The 26920-nt window shown below is 42.6% G+C and overlaps 1 protein-coding gene and 1 pseudogene across 1 annotated transcript in view; both read right to left on the bottom strand.

Moving 5' to 3' along the window:
- The window catches only part of LOC140455258 (zinc-binding protein A33-like), a 50102-nt pseudogene extending 49664 nt beyond the window's left edge, over positions 1-438 (bottom strand).
- Positions 1-26920, bottom strand: part of LOC140455262 (zinc-binding protein A33-like) — a 260630-nt gene that overhangs the window by 79004 nt on the left and 154706 nt on the right. The window lies entirely within an intron of this gene.

Genomic DNA, 26920 nt, shown 5'->3' with positions numbered 1-26920 from the left:
TGAAATAATCAGGGGATGGAATCTGTTTCCTTTTACCTTGTAGATTCCAACAGCCTCTTTAACCAGGATGAAGCAGTGCTCCCTGTGTTCCCAGGAATCTCTACAAATCATTTTTTTCGTCAGTTTCACAAAACAGCTTCAGTTCTTCCTGATGTTCCTCACAGTGATGGTTACTTTCCTTCTCTTGTGGATTCAGATTTAATGTTCGAACTTTCTCGGTCAGATTCGCTAAGGCCCTGCTGCCTCTGAGGTTTCTTTCTGGAAACTCCTCTCTACATTCCGGGCAGGAGTTTATCTCTTGCTTTTTCCAACTCTGGGTGATACAGGAGCGCAAAAGTTGTGTTCACAATCCAGTGGAGCCAGATCAGTTAATAATTTCAGACAAATGGGACAAATTACCTCCTTGGTTAAACTCTGGACCTGCTGTGTGGAATGCATTTTCACCCTCAGCACTTCCTGAGTCAAACCGCTTTCAATTCCAATGTGATTGCTTTTATGAACACATTCAGTTCAAAGGTTCCTGGTGAAATTCGACGGAAGACTTGAGAAGTTATTATTGCACATTAATCAATTTCCCATCCATTGTTCCATATCAAAGTGAAATGTGGAGCAGTGGTCGGGAGAAACAGAGTGAAGGGACTGAAGGAGAAGATTGGAACAAAAGTGCTCAGGGTGAAAGTCCATAGAGTTTTGACAGTGGGAGTGGTGGAAGGAGATGGGGAAGAGATTACATTGTAACCCTGTAAGTAACAGAAATGCGGCTGTTCCCCTTCACATACTTCCACCTCTGAGTGACAACTTTGTTAATTCACTTGTGGGACGTGGACATTGTTGAATGTGCAGTATTTGTTGGCAGTCCTGAGTTGCCCCTTGAGAAGGTGATGGTGAGCTGCCTTCTTGGACCATTGCAGTCCATTTGCTGTAGGAAGACTCACAATGCCATCAGGGACTGAGTTTTGGGATTCTAACTAAGCAACAGTGAAGGAATGGTGATACAGGACGGTGAGTGGCTTGGAGGGGAACTAGCAGGTGATGGTGTTCCCATGTATCTGCTGTCTTTGTCTTTCTATATGGAAGTGGTTGTGGGTTTGATAGGTCTGTCTGAGGAACCTTGGTGAATTTTGCAGTGCATCTTGTAAATATTACACACTACTGCTACTGAATCTCAGTGATGGAGGGAATAAATGTTTGTGACTGTGGAGCTAGTCAAGCAGGGGCTGCTTTGTCCTGGATGGTGTCAAGCTTCTTCTTGGAATTCACCAATCCAGGCAACTGGGGAGTACTCCATCACACTCCTGACTTATGCCTTGTGGATGGCTTTGGGGAGTCAGGAGGTAAGTTATCTGCTACAGTATTCTGAGTTTTTGACCAATCTTTGTAACAATGGTGTTCATGTGGCAAATCCAGTAAAGTTTCTGGTCAATGTTAAGCCCCAGGATGTTGATAGTGGGGAATCCAGTGACAATATCACCATTGAATGTGAAGGAATGGTGGTTAGATTGTCTCTTATTGGAGTTGGTCATCTGGCCTTTGTGTGACATAAGTGTTACTTGTCATTTGCCAGACCAAGCCTAAATATTTTCCAGATCTTGTTACATTTGAACATGGATTGTTTCAGTGTCTGAGGAGTTGCGAATTGTGCTGATCATTGTGCAACCTTTGGTGAACATCTCTCTTTCTGACCTTATGAAAGAGGGTGGCACGGTGGCTCAGTGGTGAGCACTGCTGCCTCACAGTGCCAGGTACTCAGGTTCAATTCCCACCTCAGGCAACTGTCTGTGTGGAGTTTGCACATTCTTCCTGTGTCTGTGTGGGTTTCCTCCAGATGCTCCAGTTTCCTCCCACAGCCCAAAGATGTGCAGGTTAGGTGAATTGACCATGCTAAGTTGTCCATAGTGTTAGATGGATTAGTCAGGGGTAAATATGGGGGGGTGGGTTTCTCTTTGGAGGGTCGGTGTGGGCTTGTTCGGCCGAAGGGCCTGTTTCCACACTGTAAGTAATCTAATCTAAAGTTTAAAAGAATGTCATTGATGCAGCTGCTGAAGATGGTTGGGCTGAGGACACTACCCTGAGGAACTCCAGAGATATCCTGGAGCTGAGATGATTGACCTCCAATAAACATCACATCTTCCTATGTGCCAATCTGACTCCAACCAATAGAGAGTTTGCTCCCTGATTCCCACTGATTCCAGTTTTACTGGTACCTAACAACAGGAGTGGGTCTGGATGATGTGTTTAACCATGTGGGACCCATAGCTGGAATGTGTTGTACAGTACACCCTTTAAATCCCTAATGCAGATCATTCCCTCACGGTCACTTTGGGAGAGACATCTCTCTCTCTCTCTTTGTGCTGGAACTAGTCACCAATTTGTAATGTCACTATTTGTTTGAATCCCACACCAGCTGTGTATTCATTTAACTTTCTTGCTTTAAGAGCTCAAGTGACTGAACTGAGGTAACTTCCAAATGTTGTGGGATTTGTGAGAGGGACCCTGTGTATGTTGTCACACACGGATTCCAACAAGCTGCAACACTGGAATGTGGAAAACCTGCTCAGATATGTCCTTACCACAAAACAGAAACATGACAAATCCCATCTGGACAATCACTGACATATCAAGCTCCTCTCGATCCTCAGTAAAGTGATGGCAGGAACCATTCACAGAATGAGCAAGCTGCACTCACTCAGCAATATCCGACTCACTGAGGCTCTGTTTAGAATGCACCACGACAACTTTACCTCTGACCTCATTAGATCATTGGTCTAATCAAGGACGAAAGAGCAGAATTCCAGAAGTTGCGAATAACTACCCCCAATATCATGGCAGCTTCTGACTGAAGCTGGTACAAGGGGATCCAGTCCATGGGAATCAGGAGAGAGAGAGAGACATTTAAAAGTCATCTGGATGGGTATATGAATAGGAAGGGTTTGGAGGGGTATGGGCTGTGTGTTTGCATATCTGGTCGGCATGGACAAGTGTGTTCATCTCTATGACTCTATGAGTGGATTTTATTGGAACTTTAATCTGAATTTCAGCATTGTATTCAATTCTTTGACAAGTTCAAAAAAGGAACCATTTTGAATGGACAAAGCAAACATCAGAGTACCTTTGGCAAGTTGAATCTGTGCTATCACATCAGTAACACTGAATTCTGATAAACCATTTAAACTGCTGTTAATGCCAGCAATATTAATGTTGGCGTAATGTTATTATAAGGGAACAAGATAGGGATCAAATAGTCAGTCAGTTGTTTTTGATGTGAACAAACTTCATGCCAAAGAATATTTGACTATCAAAGTAAAGACTCTACAGCATTTTACACTCTAAAAATCTAACAACTCTGCAAAGACTGTTATGTACAGAGACCATAATCATTTCTTTTCAGTGAGATTTTATTGCACGAATTTCAGATGATTCCATGGAGTTTAATTCAGCAACCACATAATTTGAAAATCCATCATTTACATGAAAAGATGTTATTACCAGAGATGATTTCTCATAATCTAACAAGGAGGAAAACAGTATGATATCAGCAAAATGGACTTGTATAGACTGTGATTGTTCTGGACACTTGTTGTGTATTTCATGTGAATTCTCACAGTCTGAGTGATTTTTTAATAAATAGAATAGACATTGTGATATGGGTAACAGCAATTGAAAAATTTAAGTATGTATGATATGTAAAGTTACCTTTTTACTTTTTATACTTTTATTCTAGGACAAAGATCTACAATGTTATAGTTTGGAAATTTGTGTTCTCAAGTCGAGGTAAATGGGATTTTGTGTGAAGGTAACTAATATGCTTTGGAAACTATTGGTTATGGAACGATCTGATGGTGTAACATGTTTACAGACAGGTAAAGAAGGATCAGTAGGGTTGGTAGGTGATGATCGGAACAATCTGGATATCTTCCTCCCGAGGCCCTCTTTTTTAGGTAGATAGATCCTGTTTCTCACAAGCCTGTCAGTTACAGGAATCCAATACTCAGAAATATCCTCAGTCCTGCTGAGTGCCATGAAATTTTCCATCCCACTATCCTGAATACTTTGTCTTTGTTCACAGATTCTGAATCTTGAAGCTTAATAAATTCCAAGAAAAGAGGGTTCCAAAGTCTGGTTTCTCCTAAACTGGAACATTGAATCTGGATTTGGGCAGCTCACTTTAAGAAGAGTATAACAACATTAGAGAGGTTGCAGGAAAGATTAAGAGGGTGGGATGTGTCCAGGAGTGAAGTACTTCAATATGTGGATAGGACACCTGGGGCTGTTTTCCTTAGAGAAGATAATGTTGAGAGGAGATTTGTTAGAATAATTCAAAATAATGAAAGCTCTGGACACAACTAATCAGGAGAAACTGAACCCATTGGTGGAAATGGTCAAGAACAAGTTCAAGTACCTCCTTTTCCTGAGATAGAACATAGATAGAACATAGAACTATACAGCGCAGAACAGGACCTTTGGTCTTTGATGTTGTGCCGACCTGTGAACTATTTTCAGCTTGCTTCCCAACATTATCCCAAAATCAACCATGTGCTTATCTAAGGATTGATTAAATCTCCCTAATGTGGCTGAGTTTACTACATTAGCAGGTAGGGCATTCCACGCCTTTACCATGCTCTTTGTAAATAACCTTCCTTTGACATCTGTCTTAAATCTATCACCCCTCAATTTGTAGTTATTTCCTCTCGTACAAGCTGACGCCATCATCCTAGGAAAAATTCTTTCACTGTCTACCCTATCTAATCCTCTGATCATCTAGTATGTCTCTATCAAATCCCCCCTTAGTCTTCTTCTTTCCAATGAGAACAGATATATGAAGATAAATGTATTTCTGTAGTGAGAGGATAACATCTGGAATGCACTGCCTGAGAGTCTGGTGGATGCAAAGGCAATCATGTCTTTCAACAGAGAATTGGACAATTAACTGAAGAGCAAACATTTGCAGGACTAGTGGGAAAAAACAGATAAATACCAACAGTGAATTGCTAGTAAGAGAGCTGGAACAGACAAGACAGACTGAATGGCCTCTCTCTCTGTGTATAAATCTGAAAGCCAATTTAACAAGAGCTTTCTCATGGTTTATAAAATAGAGGAGAATGTAGGAACTACATTATAATATTTCAATTAGCATGACCATTCAAATATTGCCATATTGTCAATTCATAAAGTGAATTTAATCTCTCCTTTTCAAACAAATTCAATCCAATAGATATTAGGAGCAATTTCAAAAGTTGCTAACAACATTAATCCCATGTCAAAAATAATCCATTGATTATGAAGTGCTGAGGAATTCCCAAGCAATAACAGGGAGATATGTTACAGCAAGATCTTTCTCAGTCTCTTATCAACACATTTTATTTCCCTGTTTCACTTCCCTCTTTCTGCTCTCACACTGAAGCTACAGCCTTTGCTGCTGATGATGGACACACAATATTTTGTTCTGGTCAGCATTGTTTCCATATCAGCCTAGCCCAGAGGCAGCAACCATTTTTGCTGAAGAGACTTTTTAAAATAAAAATATCGAAAATAGAAAATATTCAGAATGACCAGGTGAAAATTGAGCATTTCTCAGCCAATTGCCCCATAAATTGTCACATGAGTCTGCTTTAATGTATAATTTCTGTACTACTGTAAATAAAATACAGGTAAAAATGAGCCACAGAGTCATACAGCACAGGAGAGACCTTTCAACTCATTGGTTTTGCACCAGCATAGCTACAGGAATCCATCTTTCCAACTCTTGGCCTGTTGCCAATGATATTTCAAGTTTTCATTCATATACTTTTAATAAGTTGTGCCCTCCCAGGCAGTGCTGGTGGAAAAAGGTTTTCCTCAAATACTGCAGAAACCTCCTGTCCTTCATCTGAAACTATGTCCCCTCATTATTGACCCTATACCTAAGGACAGCAGCTGCTCCCTATCCCTCCCCAGCATTCCCTGCTCTAAAGAAAACAACCTAGGCCTATGCAAACTCTCTTCATAGCGAAAATGTTTGAGCTCAGGGAATATGCCAGTGAACCTCCTCTACACACTCCCCCGATACAACCACATCCTTTCTTTAGTGAGGAGACCAGAACTGCAACAGTACTCCAGTGGGGGCAACCCAAACTCCTGTACAGCTTAAACATAACATCCCTGCTCTTATCATCTGAGTATCAGCGAATAAATGTAAGCACGTTCTTAACCTTATATTAACATGTTCATCCATTTTCATGGATGTATGGATAAGCTCCATAAGATCTCTCAGAGCTTCCTAGTTTTGTGTCATTCGTTGAGTATCCCTTGTTTTGTTACTTCTCCCAAAGTGCATCACCTCACACTTTTCAGGAATAAATTCCACCTGCCATTGATCTGTGTTTTTGACCAAAACCTTGATAACTTCCTGTAACCTAAAACATGGTCACCCCCTTAAAAGTTCAATCAAATGGCTCTCCTTGATCACATCTTGCCCCTCCTAGTGGAGGTTAACTCTCTCCTGGATTTTTTCCAATAGTATCCCTACCACTCATGTGAGACTCACTGGTCCGTAATTCCCTGGTTAATCTCTGATAACCTTCTTGAAAAGTGGAACCACCTTAGCTAATCTCCAGTACACTGGCATCTTCTCTGTGGCCCAAGAGGAATTTAACATTGGGGGTCAGAGCCCCTGTAATTTCTTGCCTGCTTCTCACAGCTACCTCAGGTATATCTTTTCTGGACCTGGGAATCATCCACTGTCAAAAAATCTGCTTTACCTCCTCCTCCTACCCCCCGCCCCTCCCCAGCCCATGTAAATCTGCTCATAGACTTCACAGGACCTCTCCCTGAATTCTGTATCAACATGCTCCTTCTCCCAAGTGAAGTCAGAAGTGAAGTATTCATTTAATACCCTACCAATGTCCTCCAGCTCTACACATAGAGTGGCTCCTTGGTCCCAAATGTGTCATCTTTCTCTGGTTATCTTACTGCACAGAAATGTGAGGTAACATATTTTAGCAGAAGAAGTGTGGAGAGACAAAACAGGCTCAGTGGTACAACTTTGAGGAGAGTACAGCAGCAGAAGGACCTTGGGTCTCATGTGGATGTTTCTCTGAAAGTTGCCAGGCAAGTTGAAACATTTGTTAACGCAACTTGTGGGATCCTTTGGTTTATAAATAGAGGCACAGAGCATAAAAGCAAGGACGTGATGTAACACTTCTACAAATCATTGGTCAGATCACATTTAGAGTATTGTGTTCAGTTTTGGGCACCTAATTTAAGAAAGGATGTGAAAGTCGTCGAGAGTTCAAAGGAAATCTATTACGGAATGAGGGATTTTACGAGTGAAGGAAAAGTTTAGTGAAATTGGTCTTCTCCTTGACGCAGAGAAGGTGAAGACGTAACCTTATTGTTGGGTGTTCAAAATAATAAACAACTTTCACAGGGTTTAGGAGGATATTCTGTTTCCACTGGGTGTAAGAGAGAGAGAGAGAGAGAGACAGGGCTGAAAATTCGGATTAACTGCTTATCCCTTTTGGAGTTAGTAAAGACAAGTGATTCAAATGGCCTGCTTCTGTACTGTAATATCCGACAATCTAAAGTATGTGTGGAGAACTGATGTGCGTGTAGCTCTGTGTCTGTGTGTGTACATGTATGTTGGGGGGATGTGAATATATGGGGAAGAGTAGTTGGGGAAACGATGTATGCATGTTTGACCCAGTTCAGTTTCTCATCAATGTTAACATCCAGGATATTGTGGTGATGGTGATGAATTGCATTACCATGGATGTCAGGGCTGATGTATAGATTCTGTCTTGTTGGAGATGCTCACCTCTTGTCACTTTTATGGGCTGATGTATAGATTCTGTCTTGTTGGAGATGCTCACTGCTTGTCATTACTTTCACTCATCAGTGTTAATATTACCTGGTTTTGCTGTATGTGACCATGAACTGCTTCTCGATTTGAGTGGTTGTAAATGGTGCCAGAAATTGTGCAATCATCAGCAAACCTCCCCATCTCTGGCATGAATCAGAGGTAACATTCCCGACGAACAAGCTGCAGATCGTTGAGCGTACGACTCAGGAATGAGGAGCTGATGTTGTGATAGCCAGTGATAGAAATGTTTGACCTCAAAATAATCACAGCTATTCTCAAATGTGTTCAGTACAATTCCAACCAGTGGAAGATTTCACCTGATTTCAGTCTCACTGAGGCTTTTTGGTGTCACACTCGGTCATATGCTGCCTTGATGGCAATGATATTCAAGGCCATATTAATCCAGGTTTCTTGATAATTGAGTACCTAAATATACTTTTTGATATTTGCATATATAACAATTTAAATTGTAAATTATAATCAGCACAAAGGTACTTATCTGACTTTTTATTAGGTTTAATAGCCTCCACCATTTCTGTCTACATTGGAAACAGTAAAAGGATGTTGGATTTTTCAATGGACCAGACAACATCTGTAAGTGACAGATGATTACCAGTTTCATCATTAATCCTGTAAATATTAAACAGTTTCTCATGAATTCACCACAAAGACTTACCAGAGTAATTTCATCAATTTTCAATCCTTGTCAAAAAAGTGCATGTCCTACCTCCTCTTTCGAGATGCTTCCTCTTAAAATAAAATTTAATCACAAATCTGAGTTGACAGAGACTGACTGTCCACATCCAGAAAGCAGCAAATACACTCACATTGATACTAGCTGCTAAGTTAGAGTTTTTAACACAACTAATTAATGGTGCATGAGTGTCACTGGCTCAGCCATCATTTATTGCCCATCCTCAAGATGGACAAGGGAGAGCCAGTGGATATAGTGTACCTGGACTTTCAGAAAGCCTTTGAAAAGGTCCCACACAGGAGATTAGTGAGCAAAATTAGGGCACGTGGTATTGGGTGCAATGGACTGACTTGGATTGAAAATTGACTGACTGACAGGAAACAAAGAGTAGTGATAAACGGGTCCCTTTCGGTGACCAGTGGGGTATCACAAGGTTCAGTGCTGGGACCGCAGCTGTTTAAAATATACATCAACAATATAGATGAAGGCATTAAAAGTAATATTAGCAAATTTGCTGATGACACAGAGCTGGGTGGCAGGGTGAAATGTGAGGAGGATATTATGAGAATACAGTGTGACTTGGACAGGTGAGGTGAGTGGATGGATGCATGGCAGATGCAGTTTAATGTGGATAAATGTATGGTTATCCACTTTGGTGGCAAGAACAGGAAGGCAGATTACTATCTAAATGGAGTCAAGTTAGGTAAAGGGGAAGTATAACGAGATCTCGGTGTTCTTGTGCATCAGTCAATGAAAGCAAACATGCAGGTACAGCAGGCAGTGAAGAAAGCTAATAGCATGCTTGCCTTCATAACAAGAGGAATTGAGCCTTAAGGATATTTAAAGATTCTAATCCACTGCCTTCTGAGAAAGGGAATTCCAAAGATTCACAACCCTCAAAAAAAAAGCTGTTTCCTCATCTCTGTCTGAAATGTGCACCCTTTTGTTTTTAAACTATCAGTCCTAATTCTAGATTCTCCCACAAGAGGAAACAACCCTTCAACATTCGCATGATCAAGTCCACTCATGGACTTACGTTTCAGTGAAGCACATCAGGACTCTGAACTTCAGAAAATACAGGCCTGTCTATCAGGTCCTCATACAGCAATCACTCATTCCAGTTGTTAGTCATGTAAACCATTTCTGAACTGTTTCTAATGCATTAATATCCCTCTCTGAGTACAATGACCAATACTGTAAACAATGCCCAAGATGCAGCTTCACCAATGTCCTGTGTAACTGAACGTCCTCTTGCATTCAATTCCCCTTGCAATAAGCCACAACATGCTTATTAACTTTCCTGATTACTTCAGGGTTGTACCTCAGTTTTGCCCTTCTGTGTTTCATGAATAAGGACACCCAGAACTCGCTGCAACTCTTTGCAAACTCTCATCATTTAGATAATATGCATTTTTTTAATGCTTCCTGCAAAAATGAACGATTTCCCACTTTCCCACAGATCTCTGTCCCTTCACTTAACATTTCCACATCCTATATCAGCTCCTTCACAACTCACTTTCCTACCTATCTTTGTGTCATCAGTAAAGTTAGCTAACAGGCCCTTCATCCTTTCATTCAAACCATACACACAAATTGCAATGTATTGAGGCTCAAGAACCATCTCCTGTAGCACATCTCTCGTGGCATCCTGCCAGCCGGAAAAAAACCCATTTACTCCTATTCCTGTTTCCTGTAAGATAACCAATTTCTTATCAATGGCAACAAGTTACACCCTACACTGTGAACTTTTATTTTCTGTAATAACCTTTGATGTAGCCCAGCTCAAATTCTGTAAATCTAGGTACAATACATTTACGAGTTCTCTTTTCCCTGGAACACAAGTACTTCTTCAAAGAACTCCAAAGAACTTGACATCCTTTTGGCTCACTTAACTCACCTGCTTGAACATAAGCAATTTCATTCAAATGCAAGATCTTTTAAATCCTGGAAGTCCTGTCAAAGTTTTGACCGACTTTGGCCCCTGAGCAAGTAATGCCTCAGATTTAAAATTAACATCTTTGTTAGTAACTCTGTGCATGGCCTTGTCCATTCCCTATCTCTGTCACCCTCAATCACATCACCCCCTGAGTTCCTCTCATTCCGGCCTCTTTGGTTTCCCTGGGTTTAATTATTCCACCAGTGGCGGCCATGACTTTGTGTGAAGCTCTGAAATTCCGAACCGAAACCTCTCCTCTATTCTTTCCCAATTAACCATGATCACTTCGATTAACTGTCCTTTCTAATGACGCCCTTTATGACTGGGTGTCAAATATGTCTTCTTGAAACTATCAGATGCATCTCAGGACATAAGCATTAAGCGTGATGTAGCGGTATTGAGGAATATAATTAAACGGGAGTGTATAGACAGTGTAATTTGCTCAAACTGTTTGAAAAATCTAGTAGCTCTTGGCTTTGGTAATGGAGGCAGAACGGGCTGAAATAATAAGTTCTCTGAAGCTCTCGCTCTCTCTTCACCGGGTTCTCCAGTCTCGTCTCTCATTCACTCCCATTGGTTGGAGGACCAGTCCGTGACTGCAAATAGAGCGGGTTCCACGACACAAGGGATTGTGGGTATTCCACGAGCCATTAGCGAATGTTTTACATGCAGCTGTATCTGATTCGGGGAAATGGTTCGAGAATGGGAATGCAGAATAGCGAAGCTAAACGTCAATCTTCAACGAACAACATTCTGAATTTCTGGAGTTCTTGGCCAATCTAGGCAATCCGTCTCATCCAATTAATCTGTAACAGAGCAATTCTTTTTCTCTCTGTAACCAGAACATTGGAGAAACAGCAGCTTTGGCAGCACTTGGACAGAGATTAAAATTGAACCCAGAAACCACTTGTCAGAACTGAAATTTCTCTTTACAATTGTCGTTCTGCTCTAGTTCGTAGTTTGATCAGAATTCGATAATAATGGCGATTTGTATTACCCAGACCTCCACGACAGGTAGAAAATCATCTATCTTCACGAGCAGAGATCCTTTTACGTTCCAATATTTTGAATTTCACATCCCATCACTCTGTATAATCTGCCAGTCTGATCACAGCTCTCTGCGCTTCTGCTATTTAGAGACTTTACAGTCTCAAGTTTTCAACATTGAATTCGAAACCTTCAGAAACTGATCACACATTGTGTATTCGCCATATTTCTTCTGCTCTCCCTGCACCTTCTATTAATGTTCAGCGAACATTCCATATTCATGCCAGGAACTGTGATTGAATCTGGGGAACTAGTATAGATTGCAACTATATTTAAATACACTCCCAACTGCTCAAGAGCTCGATAATTAATCACAGTTCCAGGCAGAAATGACAGATGAAGTTGGGAACTGAATTATTATTAATAAAGATTATGTCTTGTGTTGGCATTGCAGAACCAAGAAATTCTTCAAATATTTCAAATCTGAAATAGTTACATTAAATGTTACAGACAGTCAACAAGTTATGACACAGTCTGACACACAAGATACCAAATGAATGGAAGAGATTACCTGGTTAAACAGGGTGACAGGGTCAACTGAAGAACGTGGTAATCATTTTGATCAGACTCTAAAAGAGCCTGGTTAGGCATTGTTAACCTAATGACACAGGAACTTCCTCCACTCTAAAGACCCTCTGAGCTCCCTGCAGTTCTCCAATTCCCCTTCCTATACACACTTGCCAAATCCCTTCTCAGGCGCTATGCTGACCATTATTGGTAGCCATGATTTGGAGTGCTGGTGTTGGACTGGGGTGTACAAAGACAATCACCCGATGAAGGAGCAGTGCTTCAAAAGCTAGTAATTCAAAACAAATCTATTGGACTATAACTTGGTGTTGGGTAATTTTTACCATTATTGGTGCCTTTATTTTCAGCTGCCAAGGAGTCAAGCTTTGGAATTCATTCCCAAAATCTCTCCAACCTTCATTAAGGTGTGCAAGATAAAATAGACCTCTTTAAGTCAATGTTTCAAGCATCTGCGAGGCACTTTGGGTGGATTAATATGTGAAAGTAAAACAAAGAACTCCAGATGTTGGTTATCTGGAACAAGATGAGATGCCGAATTTCTCCACATTTTCTGTTTTTGCATATTCTGTAAAAGTTTATATGTAAGTGCAAGATATTGCGTTATGCTGAGAGGAACAGATGTTCTGAATTTTCGGACCATGACGACCACAGTGATTTTCAGACTGGAAATTTAAAGCAGCCATTTAACTTTCAATCAGGATTAGATCCTTGTTCGACCCTAATCTCTGATTTGACAACTTCGTTGTTCTGGCTGAATCTAACGCCAGTTGCAAAGGGGCTTGTGCTCCAGGTCTAGGAGCTGTGAACCATGTAGGAGGCCACCTGGGACACATTCCTTCCTCACTCCTGGAGCTGAGGACCAGCTGGTGAACGTGGAAACACTGCACATGCTCAGGATTATTTCGACTGTTTTTGTCTCTTACCAAATCACCTCGGGCCAGGGGGTGATTGACGGCAGATCCGGACAATAGAAAAAGAGGTGGCGTTCGGAGGACCCAGAGGGAGCGGTTCTCCAACCAATCGGAGTGATATTCCTCCCGATGGAATTTGCGCACAGACGCAGTGCCGCTGTGAGGTGTGTTTGTTGCTGTGTGGAACAGGCGATTGGTTCAGAAGAAGTGGGAGGAACTTTAACAACAGATGTCATGACAGCTCATTGAAGGTGTGAGGTTAAAGTCTGTCTGTTTGTGTCCCAATATTCAGACTGATTCTATTTCTAAAGAAGAGATTTACAGAATCTTACAGGGATTCACGCAGTTTTTGAGCAAGCTAAAATGTAATTGTAAGAAAAGAAAATATCGACTGGGAGGTTCCGTAAACAACCTGAAGACAAGTGTGCTTCCAGATTGAACTTCCTGCTCCCGCTTTTACAGCAAATGGAAAAAACCGGCTGCGGGCCTCAGGTGATGAGGTTACTGCCACCATCTTTATTGGGTGCAATGATCTGCGGGTCTGGAGGATATTATTCACTGTTCTCTAGGGGAAGGTATGGCAGGGTATATGAGTAGCCTTCCTTTGTCACTGCAAACTCAAACCTAAATAAATGTTTGTCTATTGTGTCAGTGATGGACTTGCTCATTTTTTGAATGTTTCCCGTTTTCCAGCTGTCCCTTCACCTGCGAGTAACTTCTCCCAATCAGCTTTTGAAAGTTCTTTGAAAGTCTAATACCGTCAAAATTAGCCTTATCCAATTTAGAAATGCATCTTTTAGATCAGAAAATAATTTTTCATCACTATTTTAAAACTAATATACTTATGATCATTGACCCCAAAGTGCTCCCCACAGACACCTCAGTCACTTGCCCTGCCTTATTTCCGATGAAAAGGTCAAGTCTTGTTCCTTTTCGAGTCAGTACATTCACATGCTGAATAAGAAAATTTTCTTAAAACATTCCTCTCCATCCAAGCCCTTAACATAATGACCAGTTCCAGTCTATGTTTGGAAAGTTAAAATTCCCCTACCATTAACATCCTATTATTCTTACAGATATCTGAGATCTCCTTTCAAATTGACTTCTCAATTTCCTGCTGACTTTTGTGGGATCTGTAAGACAATCCCTATAAGGTGATCATACCCTTTGTTATTTCTCAATTCTACCTAAATAACTTCACTCAACATAGTCCCAGGAATACTCTCACTATCTACAGTACATATAATGTTATCAGTAACCAAATATGCCACTCTGCACCCCCAGCCCCACCCCCACCCCACACACATACATACACCCCTCTCCAACCTTCGTATGAGCATCTATACCCTGGAACATTAAGCTTCCAGTCCTGCCATTCCCGGAGCCATGTTTCTGTAATAGGTATGGTATCCCAGTGCCATATACACAACTATTTCTGGTATCATGCTGTTATTTAAGAAGCTTGATCCATTCGATTTTTTATTTAGAAAATGGCTGCCAGCATGGAGTCCTAATTAAGCACCTGGAAGATTCTCTGGAACATCTCGGAACTATCAAAGGAGCCACGAATATTTTGCAAGTCGAGTAGTAAGCAATTTCATGATTCTGCAAGGCCTGAGTGAGTGCCATTTGCCTTGTGTGCAAGAGTAAAAGCAGAAATCAGGGGGCTGAAAATTGAAGGAATCGTAAACCAGTCCAGTTTGCAGGATGGGCTGGGTCAGTCTTAACAATTGTGAAGCTCGACAGATCAGATCAGCTTTGTGGGGATTTTAAGCAAATGATAAACTGCTTCTCACAGCTGGATAAATACCCAATCTCTCACATAGAGAATTTATACACAAAGCTGGTGAGGATGGGACTGGGCGCTGCTGCTGCTGTCCTTCACAAAGCTGGACATGCTTGCATTTATGATTAAATGGGGATTCCCAGAAGTATGCTACAATTAATATCCATAAGGGTCTGTATTAATATGTGAGACTGCCATTTGGGGTGTCATAAGTCTGTGCCATTTTTTAGCAGACCCTGGAGTACATTTTACAAGGTCTATTCTAGGTTTCCATTTATCTGGATGAGGTGCTAATAACAGGGAAGAACAATAAAAAGGACTTACATAACTTGGACCTAAACTGTAAACATTTCCCCAAGGCACACATATGCCTCAGAAAAAAAAATTGTATGTTTCAGGCACCCCAACAACGTAGTTGGGCTACAGAGTTGACAAGACTGTGTTACAGCCATTGGACGGAAAAGTGAGAGTAATCAAAAGTGCCTCAAATCACATCCCTGTACTGGAGTTTTGGTCTTTCCTTGATTAATGAGTTATTACAGAAATTACGTAATCTGGACTCCATTCTTCTCCCCTTACATCTGCCATTGAAAGAGGTCAGCCTTAGAAATGGTCTCATAGTCAAGAGTAGCCTTTAGGGAAGAGAATAAACAGCTATCATCAACTAAGGGGCGTTGGTAGCCTATGATCCCAAACAAGATCTGGTGTGATGCTTCCTCTTCTGGTATTGGGGTAGTGTGGCTCACAGATTGGTTCAATGGATAGGACAGCCAATAGCCCATGCTTCCTGGACGTTAGCTGATAAGAGTGCAAATAGACCCAGATAGTGAACAAAGGTTTGGCAGTCTTCTTCGGTGTGAGAAAGTTCCACCGATACCTTTAAGAATGTAAATGTGTGACAGTAATGAACCACAAATCCTTGTTCGGGCTATTCAAAGAGGACAAGACCATATTGGCCTCGGCTTCAGGTCACATTCAGCGGTGGTCTGTCATTCTAAATGCATATAATTACAGTTGGAACACCATCCAGGAAGCCAAGTAGCAAAGGCAAATGCATTGAGCTGCCTCCCACTGTCAGATATACCAGCAATGGTGCCACCACTGGAAGAGCCTGTTCTGGTTTTAAGCTTTCTGGACACCCTTCCAGTCACCACTGACAATATCTGACTGTGCACTCAAAAAGATCTGGTGCTGTCAAAATTAGAACAGCTGGTATTGATGGAGGCAACAAAAGTACCACAACAACCTGAATTGAAACATTTCTAGACCCAGTGAGACCAGATCACCTGAGAGGATGGCATTTTATTATGGGGAGCAAGGGTGATTGTCCCAAGCAAAGGCTGAACTCCATCAGGTTCACCTAGGGGTGTCCAAAATGAAGATGTTGGTGAGAAGTTATGTCTGGTGGTCAGGATTAAATGCAGAGAAAGCGACATTAGTGGGCAGTTCCCCGAATGCCAACAAGGACAAAAAGTACCACCAGCAGCTCCATCATATTTGTGGGAATGGCTTAGACTCAGTTACACATTGAGTACACAGGTCCTTTCATGGGCTCAATGTTCTTAGTCATTGTGGATGTCTATTTGAAATATTTGGATGTGCATAGAGTTCAATTGTCGATCATCGGAACAATATTGGAAAAGCTGTGAGAACGGGCTCCTGGAAGTGCTGGTCACAGACATTGGGCCATCATTTATCAGCTGGGAATTTGAGTATTTCCTAAAGTTTACTTAGATTTAGATTAGATTACTTACAGTGTGGAAACAGGCCCTTCAGCCCAAAAGGTCCACACCAACCCACCCAGACCCATTGCCCTACATTTACCCTTTTACTTAACACTGCAGGCAATTTAGCATGGCCAATTCAACCTGCACATTTTTGGATTGTGGGAGGAAACCAGAGCACCCGGAGGAATGTGCAAACTCCACACAGAGAGTCACCTGAGGCAGGAATTGAACCCAGATCTCTAGCGCTGTGAGGCAGCAGTGCTGAACACTGTACCACCAACTAGTTGAATGGCTTTTGGCATATAAACTCAGCTCCATACTATCCATTGTTCAATGGTCTGGCAGAAAGAGCAGTCCAAACATTGAAAGCAGACTTGAAGAAACAACATACAGTTTCACTAGATACCAAACTGTCCCGATTCCTGTTATAGGATCAACCCTCATACAACTACAGGGATAGCTCCAGCAGAGATGCTAATGGGAAAAAGACTCTACAGCAGGTTAAATCTGATCTCCCCAGATCTGAGTTGAATGGTGAAATGGCATCGGGAACACTAATGCCAGACACAAGACTCCTCTAAATAAGAGAGGCAGTTTATTTCAGGGGATGAAATTTGGTGCTGAAACCACTGAAATGGCCGTGTGTGCGTAAGAGTTAATGCAAGGTCAGGTTCCATGTTGTACAAAGTTTGGGTAGGTAGGGAAGTTCTGAACAAGCACCTGGACCACATGAAAGCTGCAAACTTACACAACAGATCCGACAATGCTGTCAGAACCTGTGGGTTCTATCCCTCCATCTAGTGTCAAAGAAATCTTGGAATCTGAGATGGCCATGGTGGATATCGCAACCTTGATGTCTTTACCCCCTGAAGGATCATAGAATTCCTACAGCATGGAAACAGGCCATTCGGCCCAACAAGTCCACACCAACCGTCCAAAGGGCATTCCACCTAGACCATACCCTATCTCTGTAATCCTGCTTTTCCCATGCTATGGCCAATTTAGCATGGCAAATCCATCTTACTGTTAACCTGGTCCAATCAGGGATCCCTGGATGACAGATATAAACAGAAGTTCTTCTGATCCTGGGCCTGACCAAACTGGCCATCAACAGGTCCAGGCAACGGGCCGTGGAGGGGTTCGTTAGGGCCAACTGCCTGCCCCTCTTCCGCAGTTATGTTAGAGCCCGGGTGTCCTTGGAGAAGGAGCACACGGTGTCCACCAACACCCTGGAGTTGTTCAGGGAGAGGTGGGCGCTGCAGGGAGTGGAGTGTATTATTTCCCACTCCAACTCTATTTTGATTTAGTCCCTACCCTCCCCACCCCTTCACTGTTTTGATCACACAGTTTTGTCCTTTGATGTGAAGGGCAGTGATTGTCACTGGCCACTTGGGTGTTTTCCTATCTTCCTGGTGGTGGAAATTGAATAAAGATTCGTGCACCTTGTGTCTCTCACTGTGTCTTGCACCTGTACACACACACCATGGGTGCTGCGGGAAAAATAAGCACTACCGCAGTTAGGTGGGAAAAAAAGAAGAAAATAAACAGAAGTGGCAAGGGTTATGTTCACTCTAAAAGCCAGTACTGAGCTAGCTAAAAAAAACAGAAGTGTCAGGGGTTTGCTCACTCTGAGAGCTGCCTAAAGAAAAAAAAAAGGAGTCTCAGGCATCCTGCTCACTCTGACAGCTGGCTCTGAGGTAGTTGGAGCTGTATCAAGGTAAAAGTCAAAACAGGAGTGTCAGAGATTCTGGCGCTCTGACAGCTGGCTCTGAAGAGGTGGCACTAAAGCCAAGGACTGTTCATGTGTAAAGAAGGTGTGACGTGGTGATGGGATACAAATCTCTTGTGGAGTTATTTCAAATGTCAAGATTTCAGCAGACGACAGCTGAGAACCAAGCTGTTAATAAAAATAAACAGAGGTTTTTCTGCTCCTGGGCCTGGCCAAACTGGTCATAAACAGGTCCAGGCAGCAGGCAGTGGAGGGGTCATTTTGGTCGATTGTCTGCCCCTCTTCTGTGGTTATATCTGAGCCCAGGTGTCCCTGGAGAAGGAGCATGTGGTATCCACCAACACCCTCGAGATTTTCAGGCAGAGATAGGCACCACAGGGTGTGGAGTGTTTTATTTCCCCCTCCAACTCTATGTTGATTTAATCCCTGCCCTCCCCTTCACTGTTTGATCACACATCATTGTCCTTTGTTGAGAAGGGCAATGCTTGTTATTGGCCACTCTGGTGTTTCCTGTCTTCCTGGTGGTGGAATATAAAGAATGATTTCCACACATGTTGTTTTTTACTGTGTCCGACACTAACAGACACGTGATGTGGGTGCTGGGGGAAAATCAGCACTATCGCTGTCAGGCAGTAGCGTGGGAATAATAAGAGATTTTAAAAAAGAACAGGAATGCCATTCAGTTCAAACTGACAGCTGGCACTGAGCTAGGTGGATCAGTGTCAAGGTACTCTCCACATGTAAGTAACAAGTGACTTAATGCTGGATATCAGCCTCAGTTGAGGTATTTCATTGGGAAACTGAGATCCACCATGAAAGGTGAGACAAAATCAAACTGGAGTTGGAGAGAGACATAATGCACTCTTGCTGCTGCTGTGAAAAAATTCCAAGAAAGAAAACTAAGAAAGACAAAAGTCCTTCTGCTCCTGGACCCGGCAAACCAGCAATAAACAGATCCAGGCAACATACCGTGGAGCTGGTTGTTAGGACCAATTGCCTGCCCCTCTTCCATGGTTACATCTGAGCCCAGGTTTCCCTGGGGAAGAAGCACGCAGTGTTCACCAACACTCTTGAGATTTTCAGGGAGAGATGGGCACCATAAGGAGTGAAGTGTTTATTTCCCCCTCCAACTCTATTTTAATTTAATCCTTGCCCTCCCCTTCACTGATCATGCAGCATTGCCCTTTGTTGAGAAGGGCACTGCTTGTCATTGGCAACACTGGTGTTTCCTTTCTTCCTGGTGGTGGGATATAAATAAAGATTTACACACTTGTTGTTCCTCACCGTGTCCTACTCCTGCATGTTCACACTATGGTGCTGGGGAAAAAATAAGCACTGCCGCTGTTCAGCATTTTCTTTCTCAAATGTTTGAAGAAGCATTTCCTCTCTGTTTTTTATGTTTGTACCTATCTTTCCCTCATATTCTCATGAGCACAAGGCATAATCTCAGAATAAAATGTTGCACATTTAAAAAGAGATATAAAGAAATGTCTTCTCTCAGTGAACCCTGAACTCTTCACCATAGAGGGCTTCGAGGTTGGATCTTTCAGTATATTCAAGGTTATCATTGACAGATCAGGAAGGGAATCAAGAGTTATGGGAAAAAGCAGAAACATGGAGTTGAGGTTTATTGGATGAGCTATAATTTTATTGAATGGGAAAGCAGATTTGATGGAATGAATGACCTGCATCTGCTCCTATATTTTATTGTGTCGTAGATTGCAGGAATAGCAGGGCTTGATCTCCAGTACTACTCCAGCGACATGTAACAACTGTCCATCCAAATTCAAAAGTAGAACCTTTGCCAAATATGACCAGAAATTAGTTACATCCCAACACGTAGATAAAGGGCTACTATCTGGGGTCTTTCGTCCACAAACTATTGAGGAGCTGTTGATTTATAGAAGTTCTGTTAGCTTGTATTGGACAGGACTGAATTATTTCTCTTTAAATGGAAACCCCAGTGGGTCATGTCTCATCTCACAGGCCTCACTGCATTCTTCCTTTTTACTTCTGGGTTTCGTTTTTAGTCACTCTGTTTGTATCTGAGACTTTAATGTTTCAGGTTGCCTCTCCCTCCTGTTCCCTTACACTGACAGGAACCAGCTCCAGGCTCTAATCAGCTGATCAGAGACATTTGAAAAACGTTTTAAACTTTTCACTGGACAGTGGCTCCCTGTTCGACTTCTTGTATTTGATTGGGATCTTGTCACAAAAAATAAAATCCACTCAATCCCACTGGGAATGAACCTTTCCTAGATTTTAAGAGGATTTGGGACTCACCTCTTACTTTCACATCAACTGATATAAGACTTTGCACTATTTTTTCCCAACAGATGAAACAAGCAGCTTAATAGAGGATGCTATGTAAATGCAGCTTTGTCACACTTCAGTGTTTGGACTTGCCCCTCAGGATTTCATGGTCCAGGTGCAGAATGTGAGATGGATACACAGAGAAATCTCAGCTCCAGGCTGGGAAACAGGTGAGGAGGTGGAACTAAGGGGTTTGACTGAAGCAGTGAACAAGTGAAAGAAAGAGAGGCACAGGAGATTTAATTTACTTTTCATTTTAATACTGAGACACATGCATTTTCATTAAATTTATTTACAGCTTGATTAGGATTTTATAAAATACAACTGGAAATTCAATGATACATTGAGTGACAACCTTTCGTTCATGCTGTTTTCTGATCCCCAAACCCTGACTTCTGACCCAGAACCTAATACTTTAATAACACCCTGACATGGGGAAATGATGGCCTCTTGATTTCATCACTAGATTATTAATCCAGAAGTTCAGGTAATGTTCTGGGGATCAGATTCAAATCCCACCAGATGGTAGAATTTGAATTCAATTAAAAAGAAAACTGGTGTCAAAAAGTTATTGATAACCATGAAACAATTTGCATCTGGCTCATCAATGTCCTTCAGAGAAGGAAGTCTGCCATCCTCACCTGGTCTGGCCTACATGTGACTCCAGATCCATAACAATGTGGTTGAATCACAACTGCCCTTTGAAATGGCCTAGCAAGCCATTTAATTCAATAGAAGTTATGGACAAGCATAAATGCTGGTCAGCCAGAGATGCCCATGATTCAAGAATACACTGACATTAGATCACTATGTGGTCAGGAATGTTGTGACCTCAAGTTTCTGCACCTTTCTCAGATCCAGATTCAAACTGGATCAGATTCTCAGAAACTGGTTTAAGTAAGATGTTTCAAAGAAATGATAAAGTTTCTCAGTGAATTTATTTCCAGTGGAAGTATGGAGATGGGACTTGATGTCTACATTGTAAAATGAAACTGTCCCAGATTCATAACTGAGATAAACTCCCACTTCCTGGGCATCTGACTGACAAGAGGATGGAATGGAGGGTGGAAGTTTATATGAAACTGACCCTCAATCTGTCCAATGGTCCAGAATCCATTCTCTGGGCTCAGACTGACCCATTTGTGGGCGGCACGGTGGCACAGTGGTTAGCACTGCTGCCTCACAGCGCCTGAGACCCGGGTTCAATTCCCGCCTCAGGCGACTGACTGTGTGGAGTTTGCACGTTCTCCCCGTGTCTGCGTGGGTTTCCTCCGGGTGCTCCGGTTTCCTCCCACAGTCCAAAGATGTGCAGGCCAGGTGAATTGGCCATGCTAAATTGCCCATAGTGTTAGGTAAGGGGTAAATGTAGATGTAGGGGTATGGGTGGGTTACGCTTCGGCGGGGCGGTGCGGACTTGTTGGGCCGAAGGGCCTGTTTCCACACTGTAAGTAATCTAATCTAATTTCTTCCTCTCCACAGATTCTGAGGCTACTCACAGACTCCAGTACGGATTCCCCTCCACTCCACGACCCAGTAGTGTTTCCCTAATGTGAATCCCTCTAATCCCAGGGCACAGGGACAGTTCATAAACCTCTTCTCACTGTCAGGGAGACTCCTCTAGGTCCCAGTCCACCTCAAACTCTTCAGATCCTCAGACACCTCGAGCCATGGGTTCACAATTTCCACATCCAGGGTCACTGAGACTAAGAACAAAAAAACCCAGAAAATTAGAGGCTGTCTCTTGGCTTGTGAGGGAGGTTGCGTGTGACAGTGTATGCGCATGGGGGAGGGGGAGGGCGGTGTCATTTGACAGTGTGGTGGAAGGAGAGTGTGTGTGTGCGCGTGCGTGCGCATATGTTGTGGGCCGTGTGGTTGTGTGGAGGTGCAATCAATTTTGCTCAGCATGAGTTCCCTCTGAGAAAGTCATGTTGACCCACACAGTCACACATTTCCTCTCTAGGTTGGGATTAATTCTCTCCTTCAGAGTTTATCCAATAGTTTTCCCACATTGATCTGAGACTCACTGGTCTGTAATTCTCTGATTTACCACTACCATCCTTCTTGAAACATGTAACCTGCATTAGCTTGTCTCCAGTTCTTTAGCACTTCCAATGTGGCCAGAAAGGAATTTTAAATTTGTGTCAGAGTTCTTGAAATTTCCTCCCTCACCTTATACAGAAACCTGGGATACAACCCATCTGAACCTGGTGATTTGGTAATTATCAAAACCTCCAAAATCTCCTTGCCTCTGAAGTTAGTCTCCTCAAGAACCCCACAGTCCCTCCCCCTCCAATATCCTCCTCCTCCTCCTCCTGAGTGAAGGCAGAGTGAAGTTTTTGTTCTTTCACCATAATCTTAGCAGACCACAGGGCCACTCATTAGAGAAAAGTGACTGGTGGTGATTTAACCTGAGGGCCATCAGACATCAGGTGAGGGAAGAGGTTGAGAAGGAAAGTCCTTCATAGTAACCTTAAAGTGGTGATGGAAATTGAACCCATGCTGTTGGCATCACACTGCTCTGCAAAACAACAATCCAGCCAACTGAACTATTCATGAACACGCCACCAATGTCCTCCAGCACAATACACAATGTGCCAGGTTAATGGATGCAGTGGGACCGGCAGTCTGAGATGTATTTATTTTAGTACAACAAAGGAGTACAACAGGTAGGGCAGATAAGCATAGAGCCCAGAATAATGTATGGATGTTATGGCAATACAAAGACTTGGTTTAGACAAGGGCAGGACTGGCAGCTCAACATTCCAGGGTTTCGATGTTTCAGGCATAATCGAGAGAGGTGTAAAAAGGGTAAGGGTGTTGCATTACTGATCAAAGCTGCACTAAACACAATCATCTTGGAGGGTTCATCTAGTTAGGAATATGAAAGGTGCAATCACTTTGATGGGGTTATACTATAGGCCTCCCAACAGCCAGAAGGAGGTAGAGGATCAGATATGTTGGCGAATCATGGAAAGATGTAAAAATAACAGGTTTGTTGTAACGTGTGATTTTAACTTCCCAAAGGATTCCCTCGTGCCAAGGGCTTAGATGGGACAGACTTTGTTAGGTATATCCAGGGGGAGGGGGGTCTTGAAACAATAGGTAGTTCGTTTAACTGGGGATAATACCATACTAGACATTGTATTGGGGAATGAGCCTGGCCAGATGATCAAATTTTCATTATCTCTTTCAGATTCAGTGGGGGATAATTTTGAATAACGATCATAATTCCTTAACTTTTAAGTCAGTTATGGATAAGGATAGTTATGACCCTCAGGTCAAAGTGAAGTTTGGGTGAAAGTGCAAAATTGAGGGCGTCCTAATTGCAACAGCATGAGATAGGAACTGCATGAATTAGATTGGTGGGCAGCAGTTTGAGGGCAAGTCCACATCTGGAAGTGGGGGAATTTGAAAAGGCATATATAAGACTTCAGAACCAAGATGTTCCTATGAGGATGAAAGATAAGGGCCACAAGATTCATGAACCCTGGATGACAAGAGATGTTGAAAATGTAGGCAGCTGAAGATGTGAATTAATTTCCTCCAAAAATGTCCTAGATCTGAAAGGATTGATCTCAGACAATCACAACCACCTTCCTTGTGCTCGATTTGGCTCAAATCGGTGGAGAATTTTGCCTTGATTCCTTTTGACTCTAGTTTTGTGAGGGCTCCTTTATGCTACACCAAGTCAATTGACAGTTAAAGTGATTATTTGTCCAGTGTTCTTTGTAACTAAATGCTTAATTATACTTCCTTTGGTAATTGTATACATAACAGCCCAAAGTTCAAAATATAAATCAGGACATAGGAACTTATTTGAGCTTTACCAGGTTTAATGGCATCCAGCATTTTTCTCCACACTGGAAATGGTAAACTGTTGAATTTTTCAGTGGACAGGACACCATCTGTTAATGACACATCAATTTGGCAGGGTGATGGGATCCGGACTTGTAGTCCAGCAAGTAGGCTAGCTGTTTGTCAGGATGTCCAAGAATGTAGGGAGGCTGTGGAGAAGGTAGCACTGACAGGGAATACTTGCGGACACAGAGATGGGTTCAAGTGTATATACTTCAACGCAAGGAGTATCAGAAATACGGTGGGTGAAATTAAGGCGTGGATCGGTACCTGGGACAACGATGTTGTGGCCATCACGGATACTTGGATAGAAGAGGGACAGGAATGGTTTTTGGAGGTTCCTGGTTACAGATCGTTTAGTAAGATTAGGGAGGGTGGTTAAAAAGGAGGGAGGGTTTGGCATTGCTAATTAAAAATGGTATAATGGCTGCAGAAAGGCAGTTCGAGGGGGATCTGCCTTTGGAGGTAGTATGGGCTGAAGTCAGAAATAGAAAAGGAGCAGTCACCTTGTTGGGTGTTTACTATAGGCCCCCCAATAGCAGCAGAGATGTGGAGAAACAGATTGTGAAAGAGATTTTGGAAAGGTACAGAAGCCACAGGGTCGTAGTCATGGGCGATTTCAACTTCCCAAATATTGATTGGAAGCTCTTTAGATCAAGTAGATTGGATGGGGCAGTGTTTGTGCAGTGTGTCCAGGAAGCTTTTCTAACTCAGTATGTAGATTGTCCGACCAGAGAGGAGGCCATATTGGATTTGGGACTTGGTAACGAAAGGGGACAAGTGATAGGCTTGTTAGTGGGTGAACATTTTTGGTGATGATGACCACAATTCTGTGATTTTCACCTTGGTTATGGAGAGAGATAGGTGCGTGCAACAGGGTAGGTTTTACAATTTGGGGAAGGGTAAATACGATGTTGTAAGACAGGATCTGAGGAGCATAATTTGGGAGCATAGGCTGTCAGGGAAGGATGTCGTGGAAATGTGGGACTTTTTCAAGGAACAGATACGACGTGTCCTTGATATCTATGTACCTGTCAGGCAGGAAAGAGATGGTCGTGTGAGGGAACGTTGGTTGACGAGGGAGGTTGAATGTCTTGTAAAGAGGAAGAAGGAGGCTTACATAAGGTTGAGGAAACAAGGTTCAGACAGAGCGTTGGAGGGATACAGGATAGCCAGAAGGGAGCTGAAGAAAGGGATTAGGAGAGCTAAGAGAGGGCATGAAAAATCTTTGGCAGGTAGGATCAAGGATAACACCATGGCATGTTATGCATATGTGAGAAAAATGAGAATGGCGAGACCAAGGGTAGGTCTGATCAAAGACAGTAGTAGGAGACTGTGTATTGAGTCAGAAGAGATAGGAGAGGTCTTCAATGAGTACTTTTCTTCAGTATTTACGAATGAGAGGGACCGCATTGTTGAAGAGGCGAGTGTGAAACGAACTGGTAAGCTAGAAGAGATACTTGTTAGGAAGGAAGTTGTGTTGGGCATTTTGAAAAACTTGAGGATAGACAAGTCCCCCGGGCCTGACGGGATATATCCTAGGATTATGTTGGAAGCAAGAGAGGAAATTGCAGAGCCTTTGGCAATGATCTTTTCGTCTTCACTGTCAATGGGTGTAGTACCAGGGGACTGGAGAGTGGCGAATGTTGTGCTCCTGTTCAAAAAAGGGAATAGGGATAACCCCGGGAATTACAGGCCAGTTAGTCTTACTTCGGTGGTCGGCAAAGTAATGGAAAGGGTATGGAGGGATAGGATTTATGAGTATCTGGAAAGACACTGCTTGATTAGGGACAGCCAGCAGGGTAGTTGAAGGGTAGGTCTTGCCTAACAAGTCTTATTGAATTCTTTGAGGAGGTGACCAAGCATGTGGATCAGGGTAGAGCAGTGGATGTAGTATACATGGATTTTAGTAAGGCATTTGATAAGGTTCCCCATGGTAGGCTTATGCGGAAAGTCAGGAGGCATGGGATAGAGGGAAATTTGGCCAGTTGGATAGAAAACTGACGAACCGGTCGAAGTCAGAGGGTGGTGGTAGATGGTAAATATTCAGCCTAGAGCCCAGTTACAAGTAGAGTTCCACAGGGATTAGTTCTGCGTCCTCTGCTGTTTGTAATTTTTATTAATGACTTGGAAGGGGGAGTCGAAGGGTGGGTCAGTAAATTTGCAGACAATAATAAGATTGGTGGAGTTGTGGATAGTGAGGAGGGCTGTTGTTGGCTGCAAAGGGACTTAGATATGATGCAGAGCTGGGCTGAGGAGTGGCAGATGAAGTTCAACCCTGTCAAGTGTGAGGTTGTCCATTTTGGAAGGACAAATAAGAAAGCGGAATACAGGGTTAACGGTAGGGTTCTTAATAAGGTGGAGGAGCAGAGAGATCTTGGGGTTTATGTTCATAGATCTTTGAAAGTTGCCACTCAGGTAGAAAGAGCTTGTAAGAAGGCCTATGGTGTATTAGCATTCATTAGCAGAGGGATTGAATTCAAGAGTCATGAAGTGATGCTGCAGCTGTACAGGATCTTGGTTCTGCCACATTTGGAGTACTGTGTGCAGTTCTGGT

This window comes from Chiloscyllium punctatum, chromosome 30, assembly GCF_047496795.1.
Source record: "Chiloscyllium punctatum isolate Juve2018m chromosome 30, sChiPun1.3, whole genome shotgun sequence".
In the NCBI taxonomy this organism is placed as follows: domain Eukaryota; kingdom Metazoa; phylum Chordata; class Chondrichthyes; order Orectolobiformes; family Hemiscylliidae; genus Chiloscyllium; species Chiloscyllium punctatum.
The sequence above is the reverse complement of the archived record's forward strand: the minus strand, read 5'-3'. Positions and strand labels throughout refer to the sequence as shown.